Genomic DNA, 16,814 nt, shown 5'->3' with positions numbered 1-16,814 from the left:
TGGGTGTGTGGAGGAGACCTGGGCTCAGAGAGCTGTGATGGTGACGGGTGTGTGGAGGCGACCTAGGGTTTGGGAGCTGTGATGACGATGGGTATGCGGAGGGGACCTGGGCTCGGAGAGCTGTGATGACGATGGGTGTGTGGAGGAGACCTGGGCTCGGAGAGCTGTGATGACAATGGGTGTGTGGAGGGGACCTAAGATCTGGTAGCTGTGATGATGATGGGTGTGTGGAGGGGACCTAGGGTTTGAGAGCTGTGATGTCGATGGGTGTGTGGAGGGGACCTGGGCTCAGGGAGCTGTGATGATGATGGGTGTGCAGAGGGGACCTGGGCTCGAAGAGCTGTGATGACGATGGGTGTGTGGAGGGGACCTGGGCTCGGAGAGCTGTGATGACGATGGGTGTGTGGGGGGGACCTGGGCTCGGAGAGCTGTGATGACGATGGGTGTGTGGAGGGGACCTGGGCTCGGAGAGCTGTGATGACGATGGGTGTGTGGAGGGGACCTGGGCTCGGAGAGCTGTGATGACGATGGGTGTGTGGAGGGGACCTGGGCTCGGAGAGCTGTGATGACGAAGGCGTGTGTGGAGGGAACTAGGATCTGGGAGCTCTGATGATGATGGCATGTGCGGAGGGGACCTGGGCTCAGTGAGCTCTGATGATGATGGCATGTTACACCACTGGGCACCATCACCTGAGAGGCCCCACAAATGAGGTCTGTGGGACATCACTCCGGCAGCCCAAGAACAGGCCTGGAAGGGCGTCCGCCATCCTCCAACCTCCTGTGGGGCCCTGCACTGCCTGTAACCTGGGGCTGCTAACCTGGGCTGGCTCACACTGGCAGAGTTCATGGTGTGCCAGGCTGAACCCTGGTATTTACCGCACTGTCTCAGGTGACCCCCACGTCAGCCTGAGGAGGTGGATCACCAAGCTCCCATCTCAGAAGGGGGAAGCTGAGACTCAGAGAGGTGAAGTGACTTGTCCAAGGTCACACAGCCACTCAGTAGCAAAGTTCACTCTACCTTCATGGCACTGAAAAAGCTTCTGAGGCCTCCCAAGGACCCCCAGAAAGCACATTTACCACAGAAATTAGACTTATCCTCCCGGGTTCTATTTCTCTGAAAATTGGTAAACTGCCTAAGATGGTAGTCCGTGGCCAACAACAAAACTGAAACAATTGGAAGAACATTCTGGCAGAGTGGGATGTTCCTGAACGCTCGTTTGACCATGGCCAGAATCACAAGTCAGGCATGCATCTCTGCTGGCCACCCCTTGGGTCAGCCTGGGACTGCTGTTCGGAGATTTGAGGATTATTTTTAAACACCGAACTTGGTGAGGCTGGGGAAGGAAAGGAAGGAGGGCACGTGAAGAGAAACAGAGCTGGGAAGATGAATTAAACCCCACCAGGAACAGCAACGGATCTGTTTTTGTGTCAGCCAAGCTCGGCAGGGCGGGATGCAAGAGGGCCTGAAGGGCGGGGCTAGGACCTCAGGCTCCCACAGGCCTGGACGCTGGCCTGATGCCTGGAGACCCCCCACAGCATTGGGGGCTTCCCGCCAGCCCCTCCTCAGCCCACCACGCCCCACTTTTGGGCACGAGCAAGCACACCTCCAGCCCATTGCAGGACTGGGTCTATGGCAGCAGGGCTTGGGGGTCGAGCTCTCTGCCTGGGGCCAAGTCCTGGCTCCACCTTCTGTATCCACATCCCATGTGACCTGGGGTGACACCTGAGCCTCAGTGTCCTCAGCCCTAGAATGGGGATGAACATCGGCAACTAATTCACCAACTAAAGGAAGAGAGGCATCGAAGCCTTGGACAGCCCTGGCCATGTGCTTCTTGCTGCTGCGGTCTGGTCTCTGACTCTGCCTCTTTCACCAACCCAAGCCCTATGGCCCCTAGAGTTAGCTTTCCTAAGTACCCTCCTAATCACCTACCTGACTTCTTGGGTTCAAGGCTGTGCTTTTACCTGAGGCCCCTTGTGGCCTGGCCCTGTGGCCCTGTTGCCCTCCCTGTTCCTGGAGCTTCAGCCCTCTGGGTCTGTGGTGCCACTGGGCCTTTACTCATGCCATTCCGCTATGCTAGGACCACCCTTCCCTCTCCAAATCCGCAGCCTGGAGGCTCATCTGGGGTGGTCGTCTCTCAGGGCAGCTCTCCCGCTGTGATTCTCCCACTCCCCAGGTGAGCTTCTGACACTCTGACTTCCCCCCTCCCCAGGGTGGTCTCGGCCTGTCTTGAGGCTAGGGCAGGGGCTGGGTGGGGTTCACCCGGGGCCAGCATGGGCAGCAGCACTCTGTGAAGCCTGCCCGGTTTGTGTCCTAACTTGAGAGAGAGCTGGGAGAACGGAGCATGGGCAGCTGAGGGTGGCAGAACCGGGACCTCTGCCCCGGGATCGGCCCTCTTTAAACAAGGATGACGCTCGGGCCTGAACCCCACAGGATGGAGAACAAAGGACACATGGCCTGTTCCCTAAATGTGTCCCACCTACTCTACTGTCGTGCGGGGCGGGAGGCTGACCTTGGGGTGAGGATGGGTCATGCCCAGCATTCTGGGCATGAAGCGGCTGGTGGCGGCACTCAGGAGTCCAGGCCTTTGCCCGGCTGATCCTGCCCCTGGACATCCCTTTCCCCACGTTGTATGTCCAAATTGAACCTGCCCACGGGACCTGGCTCAAGTGCCACCTCGTACACAAGCAGCCCCGGTTAGCCGCCCTCCTGACCCCACTGTTCAGGGAGCGGTTTCTCTCCTGGTCGCCACCCAGGGATCACCTAACGAGTCTCTACTGTGGACCAGCAGTGTTGGGCATGGGGCATTCCTGCTGCCATGAGCCTTACAGCCTGGGGGGAGGCGGTCACAGACAACAGATTACGTAATGATCCGTAATTCTACGTAGGCACGATGATTAGCAGTGGTAGCATTAGCACGGATTAGCAATTCAACAGGGCACGGCTCTCTGGAGCCTCACCAACAGTCCTGCGGGTAGGCAGCGGCCTAGCAGAAGGGCAGCAAGTACAGACAAGGAGACGGGGCTAGCAGCTGCAGAGCACCCAAGCCCCGGGCGGAGCACGGCGCACAATGCTCCCCTTTCCTCACCCGTTCCCTTCCCACCCAGCCCTATGCCGCACCCTCAGTCTCCCTATTACACAGATGGAGAATGCGGGCCTCAGAGAGGGGACTCAAACCCTGGGGTCTGCTCCTGTGTCCTGTCTCTACGACTCATAAGAGTGTTTACCCCGCAGGCAGCACTTGTGTGCATGCCTCTCTCCACACAGCACACACAGCACACACACACGTGTGCACACATGTGTCATCAGGGATGTTTCACCTCCGCAGGTTTCCCAGTCTCCAGGGTCTTTCCTCGGTAGTGCAGACCTAATCCTGACTTTGTGAACTTCTGTTTTCAGGACATCCACTTAGAGGTTATGAAATCTCACTCCGAAACGCGAAGTCCAGGAATAAACACTTCGCGAGGCTCCATGCCTGTGTATGAAGTGAGATCAAAGCGCGTCTTCGTGACCCCTTCGTACCTGCGGGAGGAAGCGGCAGGAGGGAACTAGGACATCTTTCCTCGCTGTGCCGGCCAGGACTGAGGCAGCCGGAGTATATGGCTGGAGAAGGACAGACAGGCAGCCGTTCACCTGCAGCTGGGGTGCTGGGCTCCACAGCTGACAGCGAGCGAGAAGGGCCAGCACCTCACACCCCAGTAACGGCCAATGTGACCTGAGCCCTGCCTACCCAACGCCTAACCCTGCAGCGGTCACATCCCCGAACCCAGCCCTGCTGAGACCATTTCATTTTTGCTCATCTCTGTGGGCAGCACAGGCCTGGCACGTAGTAGGCCCTTTATAAACACATGTTAATTAGTTGAATGGACATAGGCAATGATCATCTCCATTTCTGAGATAAACAAACCACAGATCAGAGAAACTAAGTGATTGCGCAGAGCTGGAGGGTGGCAGGGTTGCAATCTGAACCCAGGTCTGCTCAACTCCAAACAGGGTGCTGGGGGCGACCACATAGGCTTTGCAGCGAGTCTCCCTGGCCTTGGGTCAGAGTTTTATCACTAACTAGCTGGGTGATCTAGGGCAAGTTACTTCACTGATTTCCGTTTTCTCATCTGTGAAACGGGAGCCGTGCTCCACACCTTGCAGGTATACCAAAGATAGAAAGGACCAGAAGCTAGCAGGGCACCCAGAACATTAGCGGTTGATCCATAAAGGGTTCTTATCTGCTGTTACCCACTCCACTATTCCCAAAGCTGATGGTTTAGGTACCAGAGAGTGTCCTGTGCCCCTTGGCAAATGAAAGTGTGTTTGAACTCCATGTCTACGTCTGATTTCCCCAGTTCCTCTTTCCATGCTTTGCCTGTTCCTTTACTTGGCCCTGATTTCCCTCTGCCTTATCTGTTGGTTTACTGCTTCCCCGCCTGGTACGAGTTCTTCAAGGGTGGGAAATTTTGTGCCTCTGCATTGCCCCACCATGCTTTGCACACAGTAAGTGCTGAATAAATGTCTGCTGGCCATAGAGTAGGAACTCCATTAGCACTCATTGGCCTGATTTGTTTTATTGCAAAGAGCAAACTTCCAGATGGGAACAGCAGAGATCCAGGCAGGAGATCTCCTTCAGCTGAGACAGGGCCTCCACTTTTATGGCCACCACCAGGAGTGACCGTGGGCCATCAGCCCTGGGTGGAAGCCCCTTACTTTAGCCTAGAACTCAACTCCAGGGCTCTGGTGGGACAGGCTGCCCTGAGTCCGAGGCAGCCGAGGTGGGCCAGCTCACACCCCCCGGGCCCCCACTGTGCCCCTACCAGGCGGGTAAACCACTTGCTCCATGGGGCTACTCTCAGGGTCAGGGCCACAAGGAGAAGCACACTGCCATGAAGGGTGCTGGCCTGGGTGCTGGAATCGGGAAGGCATAAAGGTGACCACCAACCTGGAAACCTCTCCTATCTCCGCAGATCCCTCCCTCAGTGGATAAACATTACAGTGTATCCCCAATAAGGCTCTTGTCCCTCACTGACACCTTTCCCCGCTGACTCCACCATGCCCCAGCCAGCCGGGCTCTGGGTCCAAGTTACAGACTCAGCTGTTCCAATGTTTTCCCCTTTTCAGCCCCTGGCCTGGACCAGTTCTGCACCCATCAAGTTCTCTGGGTGTGCTACTCTCTTGAATGTTGGAAGTAGGCACTGCTGTGATCCCATTTTACAGATAGGGAAGCTGAGGCCTGGCGAAGAGGGGACTTGAGCAAGAACACACAGCTGAAAGGGGCTTAGCTGGAAACCCCAACCCTGCTGGAGGCCCTAGATGCCCCACTGTCCTCCTCGGGGCCACACTGGGTCACAGGGCAATGGGCTCCAGGCCAGACTCAGTTTCCTCCCCTATTAAGGGGACAGCTTGGCTGAGACAATCGTGGGCCTTCTGCAACTCAACAACCCTTTGTTTCTCTCCGTCCTCCTGAATTATTTGGTTGCACCATGGAGATAAAACAACCCCTGGAAATCCCAGAGGCATTTTTTTTCCCACTGGAGAAACACAAAAATATCACATGAAGAATGAATCACTTAAAGTGTCAGGGCAGGAAGAGGAAAGACAGGCACGGCACTTGCCTCGGTGGGCGGGGGCGGGGTGGCCCTGGGTTTCTCTTCAGCTCCCTCCGCCTCCCTGGTCCCTAGAACCCCTTCCTCACTGGAGTGAAGAAAAGCCAAAGCCCTGAGCCTCAGTTTCCCAATCTGTAAATGGGGACAACATACCCACCTTGAAGGGGTATTGGGAGGGGCCAGTGCATTCATTCATTCATTCATTCATCTATTCACTTATTTCATACCAGTGTGATGCTGGACTGGGACTGCAGACTCCAAAGTGGGCTGAACAGACCCACCTCACCCCCATGAAGCCAACTAAACACCCTCCAGGCCATGACTAGGGCGTCCTGAGAGCACTCCCTAGGCCTTCTGCAGCTCTCAAGCCATGCCGGACCCTGCCCCGAGCCTTTGGCCTTCTCTCCAACCCCTCTCTGTGCAAGGCTCTTGACACAAGGACACCGAGGTGCAGAGTCGGCCAGCAACTTGCTCAAAGTCACACAGCAGGTAGGTAGTAGCGCCAGCATCTGTGTACCCCCGCAGGGCTCCCGCCCCTCTCGATCAGAGCCTGCTCCCCCTCTTACCCCACTGGCATAGCTGTCACCCTGGCCCCGCCCATTCTTCAGTGACTGGGAGTCACTTAGCAGCCTTGCCTGGCTTCTCCCTTACATGGAGTGCTTAGCCAGGGCAGGGACCCCAGGCCCAGCGCGAAGGAACAGAGGTGCCCCTGCACAGTGAGGACCTGGAAACCTCCACAGGCTGCTCCTTACCTGCCGAGCCCTATGACTGAGGGACCAGAAGCCTTCCCCGCTGGCTGCGGTTTCCCTGCAGCTGCTGGCCTCTTCCCTGGCTCCTGGTTGCCACCAACCCTAAACCCCAATAAAAGGAGAGCAACTTGGTCGGGCCTTGTATAGGCAAAAGACTGTTTTCCAGCGCAGGCTGGCTTGTGTGTGCTGACAAGAATTCAGCGTGCTCCTCGGGGCGGGGAGTGGGGTCAGGGCGCTGAGTCAGCCCTGCAGGAGTCCAGCTCCCGCCTTGGCCTAGGGCCGCCACCTCCCAGGCCCAGGATGGCAGCGGCTGCTCCCGCAGTCCCCACGCACTCCAGGCTCTGGTCTCACTGCCTTGTGCATCCTCAGAGCACCAGCAAGAGCCCCATTTTACAGGTGAGTAAACTGGAGACACTCCCCGTGAGATCCCACAGCTAGAAGCAGCAGAGCTGGGGCTCACACCGAGGTCACGGGGCTCCAGGTGCACACCTCGGCAGATGCTTGGCACACTACATGTGGGTTCCTTCCCGTGGCCCTCAGTCTCTGTTGGGCAACGGAGGTTAGTGACACCACTGCACAAGCCCCTCTGGCCAGCACTGCCCGGCGAGGGGTGTGGGTAAAATAAACGGTCCCCACCCCAGCCCACAGAGGGTGTGTGGCACCCGACTGACTCCAAGCTGGGCTGACCTTCCTGCTGTTGCCCCCCCTACCCCTGGCCTGTCCCCACCCAGCAGCAGAGGGTCCTCCCTGCCAGTAGGAATGGGGTGGGAATGGGGCAGGAATGGGGCGGGGGGTGCCCACACCTGCCACTGTTTGAAACACATCAGTGGCTTCCATGACCGTCTGGACTCAGCACAGGGGCCTGGCTGGCCTCTGCAGCCACATTTCCTGGCTGCCAGGCACTCCCCCAGCCCATGGCCGTCTCCCACCCCCGGGCCTTCATGCATCGTGGTACCTCAGCGGCGCCCTTGGCTGGCTTCTGGGTGGCATTTAAACACAGCCATAAAGGAGGCCAGCCCTCCTCTGCCTCCCACCCATCCCTGGAAGCCTGCCCATCCTGAGACAGGCCAGAAATAAACCTCCTTTTTCCATTCCTTTTGGTGGACAGAGAGCGAGTTCAGACTGGTCTGGGTGTCCCTTATCTAGCCACAGTCCCGACAATGGCAGCCCAGAGCGATGGGTGCCACGATGGGAAACCAGGGGTCTGTGGGCGCCCAGAGTGCCCGATGCAGCCTGATGGGGTAGGGGGCTGGGGGTGGGGGTGGTATTTATTTAATCTTCATGATTAGGAGGTACTCTGATTATCCCCAATTTACAGATGCGGAAACTGAGGTGCAGAGTTTCAGTAACTCGCCCTGGGCCGCCTGGCTAGGGAGTCAGACCAGGGGGTCTGGCGTGGACACCTGAAGGATGAGTCGGGCAGCGGGGCGGGAGTGGGGGTGGGGGAGTGCTCCTGTCAGAAGGGGACAAGGCACAGAAAGTCCCTCCTGCCTCTTGTCTGGGGCTCAGCACAGCAGCAGAGAAACAAAAGGGCTCTGAGCTTGGGGTCTGAACATGGGTTCAAGTCCCGGCCTTGCCACTTCTCAGCTGTGTGATCCTGGGCACATTTCTCTGTCTCTCTGAGCCTGGGCTTCCCTGTGGATTTTGTTATGGTTCAAAGCAGACCTCCTGTGCACCAGATCTGGAGCACCTATGACATAGCAAAGTATGGGTCCGCCAATGACACTTACTCCTTGCAATCACCCTACGAGGCAGGAATTTTAAAAGTTCACCTTTGACAGAGGTTAGAAGCACAAAGACCAGCCTGCCTGGCAGACTGGGCCGAGGGCCACCTGGATGGAGGGTAATCCCAGTGCAGGCTCAGGGAGGCCACTGTGACCACATCCTCTTGCACGGTGGGTCCTTGCCTCAGCGACTGTGGGGGAGGAACAGCACCAACATTCCCTCTCAGCCAAGGGGACCAGCTTCTAGAAAGCTCACAGCAGCGCTATGGAAAACCCTGGAGACAGCCCTGGAGACGGCCCAGTGGATGAATAGGAAAATGCATGATATTATGGCCAAACACCAGAACACTCTTCAGCTACCCAAATGCACTGCGGCCGCACAGAACGTCACAGGGCATCTCAGCGCTATGAGGCTAGAGAGAAAGTAAAGTCTCCAAAGAGGAAGTTCAGCATAGAAAGCTGAAAGAACTGTAAATAAAATGTACTTTTTGAGGGCACATCTGGCTATAGCGAGGCATACAGGGGGATGTGGGGTGAAGTGGGCCCTGCTGGGGGGTGCACAGGCTAACACTCCTGCCCTCATGCTGGGGGATGGGTCAAGGATGTTTCTTATACTATTAACAAACAAACAAGTAAATAAAGAAGTCTTGGCAAGGACCACTGAGGGAGAATACCAGGAAGCAGGGAGAGAGATGAGCCTGAGTCCACGGCCTGGAGTCCAGAAAATAAAATAGAAAATCAAGGTTCAAAATATATGTAAAGGAAAACAATGATTACAGTATCCCCCAGCCCCGTCCACTGCACACAGGCCCACCTCTCTGGGCAGCTGAGACTCACACGGGGGCCTGGGTGGAGACTGCAGAAGCTGCTTCGTCCTGGCTGGGGGTCCCTGAGACAGCAGCGTTTTTTTCCAGTTCACAGTCCCAGGTTGCTGGGCGTGGTGCCAGAATTGTCTAATTCCAGTAGGGAATCAGCATGAATTCCCAGCCTCCTCCTATTAAGCCCATAGACACCTTGTCCCTTTGAGACCCTACCAATCATAAATGCTCTGTGCTTCAGTTTCCCCATCTGTAAACTGAGGATACCGGGCCATATAACATCCTCCTGTATTTCCGTGTTTTGAACTGAGCTGGTGGCCCCACATCACCTGGGCCACAGAATCACAATGCTGCTTCTTATGCTGTCATTACCTGCCTGGCGGGTCACCTGCCTCGAGGAGGCTTGGTTTCTTCCTTTGTGGATGGTGCCATGCCTCCATCCTGGCCCCTCCAGGTCATGGGGAGGATGACTTGAGACGAAGAACACGTAGGGCCCTGCCTGAGCCACTGCTGGGGAATTGCTGCCTCCTTCACAGGCTCACAGGCAGCAGTTCCCTGACCTCAGGTGATTCCACAATGGCAGGATGGGTCTCTATCTTGGCCCTCAAAGGATTCGCAGTCTGGGGCAGGGAGGGACAGACATCACACAGTATAAACCACCCATATCGATGTGGAGTAGGGCGATAATAACCCCCAGGGGCCAAGTGCTCTCTGCAGGGCCCTTGACAGACCTGGTCTCCCACACATCATGCTCCTGCAACAGGACATGTCGTTCTGTGACTTGCCCAAGGTTACAAACAGCAGGCCCCAGCGTGGAATCCAGATTTGGAGCAGACCAAGCCAGGGAACCCAGCTGGGACGTGGTGCACCCTGGGGAGAGGGACCTCGGTCAACGACGCAGGATGCGGTGGGACTCGGCCAGAGCTTACTAGCTTGGGACCTCAGAGAATTGAGAGACCACTCTGAGCCTCAGTTTCCCCAGCTATCTAATGGGGATGGTACCCAGGGTAGGCCAAGATGAACTAAGAGATCCCCGGAAGTGGCTGCACCAGGGCTGCACAGACCTGTAGGATCAGAACCAGGGTGGGGGCCGAGGGATCTGCATCTGTCCCAGCTTTCCAGGGCGTTCTGATGCCCACTGAAGGAAGAGCTGCTGGGCCAGCTTTGCAAGCCGCCCAGTCTTTGTCCACTCTGCAGTTGTAGACAAAAAACAGCTGTAGAGAATCCTACATGAATCAGTGATGGTGTGTTCCAATAAAACTTTATTCACACAAACAGGCAGCCCCAGTTTGCAAACTTCTGGGTGAGATCATTGCTACCCCAAGCACAGCCCACAAACCAGCAACCCTGGCATCTCCTGGGAGCTGTTGGAAATGCAGGCTCTCGCGCCACCCTTCCGGCTGAATCAGAGGCTGTGCGCTAACCCATTCCCCAGCACCTGCAAGTCTGAGAAGACCTGGGCTGGAGCCTATAGCAGGTTCTCTGGGCAGCTACCTGGTCCTGCCGGTTCCTTCTGAAGCAGACTAGGGGGCGGGCAGGAGGGGGAGCTGGGGGTTGCTGCCTAGAGAGTTATAACAAACCAAGGCACCAACGCGGCTAATTGGCAGCAGCTGCTGTTTCAACCAGAGACTTGTCAGCTGTGATTAAGCAAAGTTGCCTTTAGGCCAATCAACTTCAAAATTATGCAAATAGAGCTGCAGCGGAGACCACAGGGATGGTGCTGAGCCAGCTCCCCCACCCCTGACCTGGCACACTTAACCCCCCCATCGTCGGCTGGAGGGCCCCTGTCCATCCTCACCACTCCCTGGACCAGTTCCACTACTGGAGGTTAATGAGCCTCCCACCCACACTCTGTGTAATTGGCATGGAAGCTGCTGGGTGGGTGCGATCCAGCTCCGAGAGCCGGGCCAGGATGGAAGGATGTACCTCTCGAATGGATCAGCTGCTACACTGACCCACAGCAAGCCAGGCCTGTCCTTACTCGGGGCAGTCCACACCCAGGAGAACTCCCTGGCGGCAATGGCTGGACAGCGAGGGAAACAGGTGCTTTCAAAGGTGGTAGGGAGCGGCTCTCATTCGCCTTGCCGAGCCTTTGCAAACCCTTGCTGGCCCCTCCAGCTTTCCTAGGCCCAGATGTGAACAGACAACAGCCTCCTCCCACCTCATCTGCCTCCACACCTGTGGCCCCTGACACCCCAAACCTGCTGTGCCGCCAGTTGGACTTCTCAGCTGCCCTGGCCCTGTGGTCTCTGGTCTCAGGTTTGCTGTCCTGCTCTGTGGGCTGTTCCCACGGGGGCCGAATCCCCAGGAAGAATAAACCACTGAATGGTACATTGCTGGGGGAGGCAAGGAGGGCAGACCCCCAGACACCAGACTTAGAACCCAGAACTGTACCCGCTTCAGACACAGACTCCCCAAGTCCTCTCAGTCACTCCCCACAGCAGAGCAAGCACCAGGCTCCACTTCCTCAGTTGAATCCTTCTCTGCTTAGTCGTCCCCAAACTAGAGATCCGTCCTGATACTGAGTTCGCACTTTGGAAACAACAGGATGGCTAATGAACGTGTCCGCCCTGTCTGCTGAGCACGGGGCCCTCTGACCTCCCCTAGCTGGGCTCTGCCACTGCAGCCTCCTGACACCAAGGGGCTTGACAGGTAGCAGGGACTGAGGGGCAGAGCAAAGCCCCTCCAGGAGAAGGCCCCACACTCAGGCTGGCTGCCCCCCGACCCAGGCCAGCCCTTCCAGGAGCTCACCGTGGGGGGCGGGGAAGTCCAGGGCAGACAAGCCTCTACCGGAAAAGTCCTCGCTGCAGGCCCGATGCCATGCCCCAGCCTTCAAGAGAAGGCCTCCTGCTTTCCAAAAAGGAACGTCCCTTATAACGGGGAGAAAACTGCTACATTACGTAGCATCGGTCGACATCTGGGTAAACGGTATCATGGAAGTCTAATTAGTGTGCTGCTGCTTTGGGGGAGTGTTGGCTCAAAAATTTCTGGGGAATGGAGAGGTAACATCAAAAAGTATTTATGACAGCGCTTCGTCAGCAGGAAAGCAATCAGGACCGGGATGGCAAGTGCAGAATTCCAGGGGCAGGCGGGTGCTGGGCTCAGGCCTGGCGGACGGTGGCCAAAGCCATGGCCAGAGAGAAGACAGAACATGCAGGCTGGCCTCGGGGAGGGAACCCAGCTGGCCCTGTGATCCTGGACATATGACTCAGGCTCTCTCTTTACCTGTGAAGTAGGGTGCTAACCCCCTTTACTTGGGTGGTGTGAGGATTAAATGAGACGACATATGTGAAACTCGGAGCCCACGCTAGGTGGTTAGGAGGGGTCAGTCACCAGGGCTGCCCTTTTCCCCCCATCCTCTCCTCAGGCTCAGGGCCTGCTCAATGCTGTCACATAGGTTCTTTTAGGTGAGCAGCACGGTGACCCTGAGAAGCAGGTAAGGGCTGTTCATGACTCAGGTGAGGACACACAGAGGGTCACACAGCTCATAGGTGGCAGACTTGGAACTGGCACCCAGATCTCTGACTTCCCAACACGGGGCTCCCTCCAGGCTGCAGCGCTGGCCATACCTGGCACCACCCACAAGTCCCCAGCGTGGCTAAGGATGGAAGCTCAGACACTTGGGGCTGAAAGGGTCCCCTCGTACTGTGGCTTCACCTCTCATTGTCAGCCAGGGAACCTGCCCAGGGCAGTAGCCCATGAAGACTCCAGGCCACGGAGGCAGAACCAAAGTAAGAGTGAAACCGTGTATAAGCCCTGGCCTCCCATGAGGTGGAGACAGAAGGAAAAGGCCATTCCTTGAGCACCTCCAATGTGTTCAGCACTATCCTGGGTGTTTCACAAGTATCGTCTCCTCCAATGTTCAGAAAAGGAGGGGCTACTGCCCAAGCCTGCAGATGAGAAAACTAAGCCTCAGAGGGTTGCGTTACCTGCTGAAGATCACACAGCTGCTAAGATTCTGGGACTTGGACCTGAGCTGGTTGAGTTTTCAAGCCCAAGTTCTTTGTAGGACTCGGGCTCTTGGCCTTGGCCCTTGGGAATGAAGGGGAAAGAGGAGGGAGCTGCAAGTCCCTAAAATGAAACCACTTCCTCATTACTGGGAACAGCCCCCTCTCCCAGTGATAGGGGAAAAACAGAAGAGATCATTCTGGGATCCACTGGTCCCATTTCCCACCAGTGCCAGATGTCCCCACACTCACAATGTCCTGGCAGACCCTACCCCTGGGCGAACTCCTCCAGCCTCAGAAACTCCCCACACCACAGTGGAGAGGGAGCTGCTCCCTTCGGGGACAATTCAGACCATGTGGAAGGAAGGCTCTGGCTTTCGGCTCTCCTGCCCTTCCCACCACTCCGGTCTGGCCTCACACTGAACATGCTTATTTTAAAACAATCAGCATTTGGCTCAAGTCGTGAAAGATTAAATGTAGGAGTTGTGTTAGGAGGAGTGAGATGCACTGTGCCGGGGAAAGAAAGGGGTCGTCGGTGTGGGAGGCCCCTAAATGTCTCAGACCTAGCTCCTGGCCCCAGTGATGGGCGGCGGGGGTGGGGGGAAATCAGGTCTCGAGGGTGATGGATCTGATTCCAATCCCACCTCCATCTCTAACAGACTATGTGACTTCATTTAAAGCCTCAGTTTCCTTTCTTCCTTCCTTCCCCCCTCCCTTCCTTCCTTCCATCATTTAGGCAAGAAACTTTTACTGAGCACCTACTATGTACCAGCCCTGATTCCATGGCCTGGACTCCGGGGGTATAGGAATGAACTAGGCAGAGACACCTCAACCTTGGCATAGAGAGGCCTTGTCTGGCAGTGTGGGAGAGGGGGACAGAAGGACCTCCCTCAGGGTGCCTGTTGAACACAAACATTCGATCTTAGCCATGTCCATGTCTGAGTTCCTATATGCTGTTGGTTCCTGGAACCAACAGGGATGCTGCCCCTCTGAGACCCCCTATTGTCAGCCCAGAACTGGGCATGGAGGAGGAGGCAGCAGGCATTGGGGATAAGTGGGCCAGGCAGTGGAGCAGGGGGCAGGGAGGAGGTGCGAGGCCCTGGTCAGGGCCTTGGACAGTCCACAAATAAACTCCAGCTCATTCCTCTGCCCAAGTGAGCTTAGAGGGAGAGAAAATAGCTTTCACACTATATTTTCTAATTTTTTTCCACTCCAGTGCTTCTAAATCGATCCAGAACAGATTGTCCAATTGTTTGAATTTCAGGAGAGACGTCTCCTGATCTTTTCCTAGTCCTGCCTAAGATTCTGCCAGGACCCCGCCCTCCCCCGTGACCCCCTCTTTGGCCCGGCTCCAGCTGATGTCCAGGCTGTCTGGGGCTCGACCCCTGGCCTGTGGACCTATAGGCGATGGAGGAAGGGCTGCACTCCCGGGTGGTGCTCATGCCCAGGGAGGCCCTGGTAGAGCTCGTCCCTGGAGGGGAAGGCTTTGCTTTTGCAGGAAGAGCTGAACTAGCCAGCACTGTGGGGCAGTGGAGTCCCACCAGAGGCTGGCCACAGCCCACCCTCTTCTCCCACAGGGAAAGTGCTTTGGGTTTGGGGCTTAGTCAAGACACAAGCAACTGGGAAGGGGTATCATCGTCCCCGTGATTCCCAGCAGCAAGACAAACAGGCGTCGTCTCGGGCACTGATGGGCCCGGGGCTGCCGGGGGACTGCAGGCATCCAGGGTCCTGCCACGATGGTGGATTAGCAATGTTTAATGGTAGCAATGTCTGCCCCAGGCACAGCAGTGAGAGTGGCAGTGCTCCAACCACACAGTTGCCATCCAGGTCCACAGGGTAATGTCCAAACCCAGTAACTAGCCAGCAATCCAGTAACTAATGCCCCTGCCACCTACCCACTCACCCAGCCATCCATCCATCCATCCATCCATCCACCCACCCACCTCACCCACCCATCCATCCACCCATTCATCCATCCACCCACCTCACCTACTCATTCAGCCATCCATCCATCCATCCACCCATCCATCCACCCATTCATCCATCCACCCACCTCACCCACCCATTCATCCACCCATTCATCCATCCATTCATCCACCCATTCATCCATCCACCCACCTCACCTACCCTTTCATCCATCCATCCATCCATCCATCCATCCATCCATCCATCCACCCACCCACCCACCCATCCACCCACCCACCCACCCATCCACCCATCCATCCACCCATCCATCCACCCATCCACCCATCCACCCACCCATCCACCCATCCATCCACCCATTCATCCATCCACCCACCTCACCCACCCATTCCTCCATCCATCCATCCATCCATCCATCCATCCACCCATTCACCCATCCACCCACCTCACCCACCCATTCATCCATCCATCTACCCATTCATCCACCCACCCATCCATCCACCCATTCATCCATCCATCCACCTCACCTACCCATTCATCCATCCACCCATCCATACATCCACCCACCCATCCACCCGTCCATCCACCCATTCATCCATCCACCCACCTCACCCACCCACCCATCCATCCATCCATCCATCCATTCATCTACCCACCCACCCACCCATCCATCCACCCATCTACCCACCCACCCACCCATCCATCCACCCATTCATCCATCCACACACCTCACCCACCCATTCATCCATCCATCCATCCACCCATTCATCCATCCACCCACCTCACCCACCCATTCATCCATCCATCCATCCATCCATCCATCCATCCATCCACCCCCCCATCCATCCACCCACCCACCCATCCATCCACCCATTCATCCATCCACCCACCTCACCCACCCATTCATCCATCCATCCATCCATCCACCCATCCATCCACCCACCCACCTCACCCACCCATTCATCCATCCATCCATCCATCCACCCACCCACCCACCCACCCATTCATCCATCCATCCACCCACCCATCCATCCACACACCTCACCCACCCATTCATCCATCCCTCCACCCATTCATCCATCCATGCATCCATCCGTCCACCCAGCCACCCACCCCCCTGCGACCAGAGTCCTCCAGCCTTGGCTTCTGCTCAGCTTTCCACAAGTGCCACGGAACAGCCACTCAGAGCTCCCAGAAGTCTCCCAGACTCATTTCCTAGGCTCTAGATGCATGGTTCCCTCTGCCTCAAATGTCCCTGTTCCCCTTGCTTGTCAACCTGGTCATCTTAGACTCCATCTCCTTGGATGCCGCCTCCTCTGGGAAGGCCCCCTTGATGCTCAGCCCCTTTCCTACCAGCAGAATTGCTCCCCATCCTCTGTCATCACTCACACCTGTGCATTATTTTACAAAGGGCTTGAGTCTGGAGCCAGAACAGGTGACTATGTCCACAAGTCCCTGCAGACTGTGAGCCTGTGAGGACAGGCCCTGTGTACTATCTCAGGAGTGAATAAACCCATGACATGCACCGGACAAGTGGCCTGCCCATGCCTGCCTGCACCCACCCCCTTCTGAGGAGGCAGCAGGCAGCAGAAACCAGCCCCTGGTTGTTAAGATGCAGGGAAGCAGGAACAACCCCAGTGCGGCTCCTCTGTGGCTCCTGCAGGCCCCACACCTTCCCGGGGTGTCTCTCCCCCCAAAGAGGAGTCAAAGAACAGCCAACGAGTGGAGAGGGTGGGCCCATCGGAGCACTCTGCACGGTCCCTCCTGGGTTCAGACTCCTGCAGGAGGGCCTGCTGTGAACACATTTTACAGAGAAGGAAACCAAGGCAGACAGGAGGCAGGAGGCTGGGCAAAGCCACACTGTATTGAGGGGTGGGCACCGGAGTGTGGTGACCCTGAGCTCCCACACCAGCACCCCTCCTGACCACAAAGTGAATTCAGCCTCCCCAGTAGAAAGAACAGAAGCCACCAGGTCCAAATCTTGGCTTTGCAACGTGGTGGCTCTGTGCCCTTGGGGAATTCACTTTACCTTCTGAGCCCCTAGTGAGTATAACAACCTGT

The 16,814-nt window shown here is 56.7% G+C and overlaps 2 protein-coding genes across 3 annotated transcripts in view; both read right to left on the bottom strand.

The window, feature by feature from the left end:
- Positions 1 to 16,814, bottom strand: part of SULT4A1 (sulfotransferase family 4A member 1) — a 996,812-nt gene that overhangs the window by 473,753 nt on the left and 506,245 nt on the right. The window lies entirely within an intron of this gene.
- SHISAL1 (shisa like 1) overlaps positions 1 to 16,814 on the bottom strand; it is an 81,987-nt gene that overhangs the window by 56,290 nt on the left and 8,883 nt on the right. Inside the window, exon 1 of one of the 2 annotated variants that reach the window (XM_050806123.1) lies at positions 3,319 to 3,486. The exons of the other annotated variant lie outside the window; for it this stretch is intronic. The gene's annotated coding sequence lies outside the window, so the exon portion shown is untranslated. Of the gene's footprint in view, positions 1 to 3,318; positions 3,487 to 16,814 lie in introns of those variants that run through there. 2 annotated transcript variants of the gene reach the window in all.

The sequence above is a fragment of the Macaca thibetana genome, chromosome 10 (genome assembly GCF_024542745.1).
Source record: "Macaca thibetana thibetana isolate TM-01 chromosome 10, ASM2454274v1, whole genome shotgun sequence".
Taxonomy (NCBI): domain Eukaryota; kingdom Metazoa; phylum Chordata; class Mammalia; order Primates; family Cercopithecidae; genus Macaca; species Macaca thibetana.
This window is presented reverse-complemented; position numbering and strand designations above follow the sequence as displayed.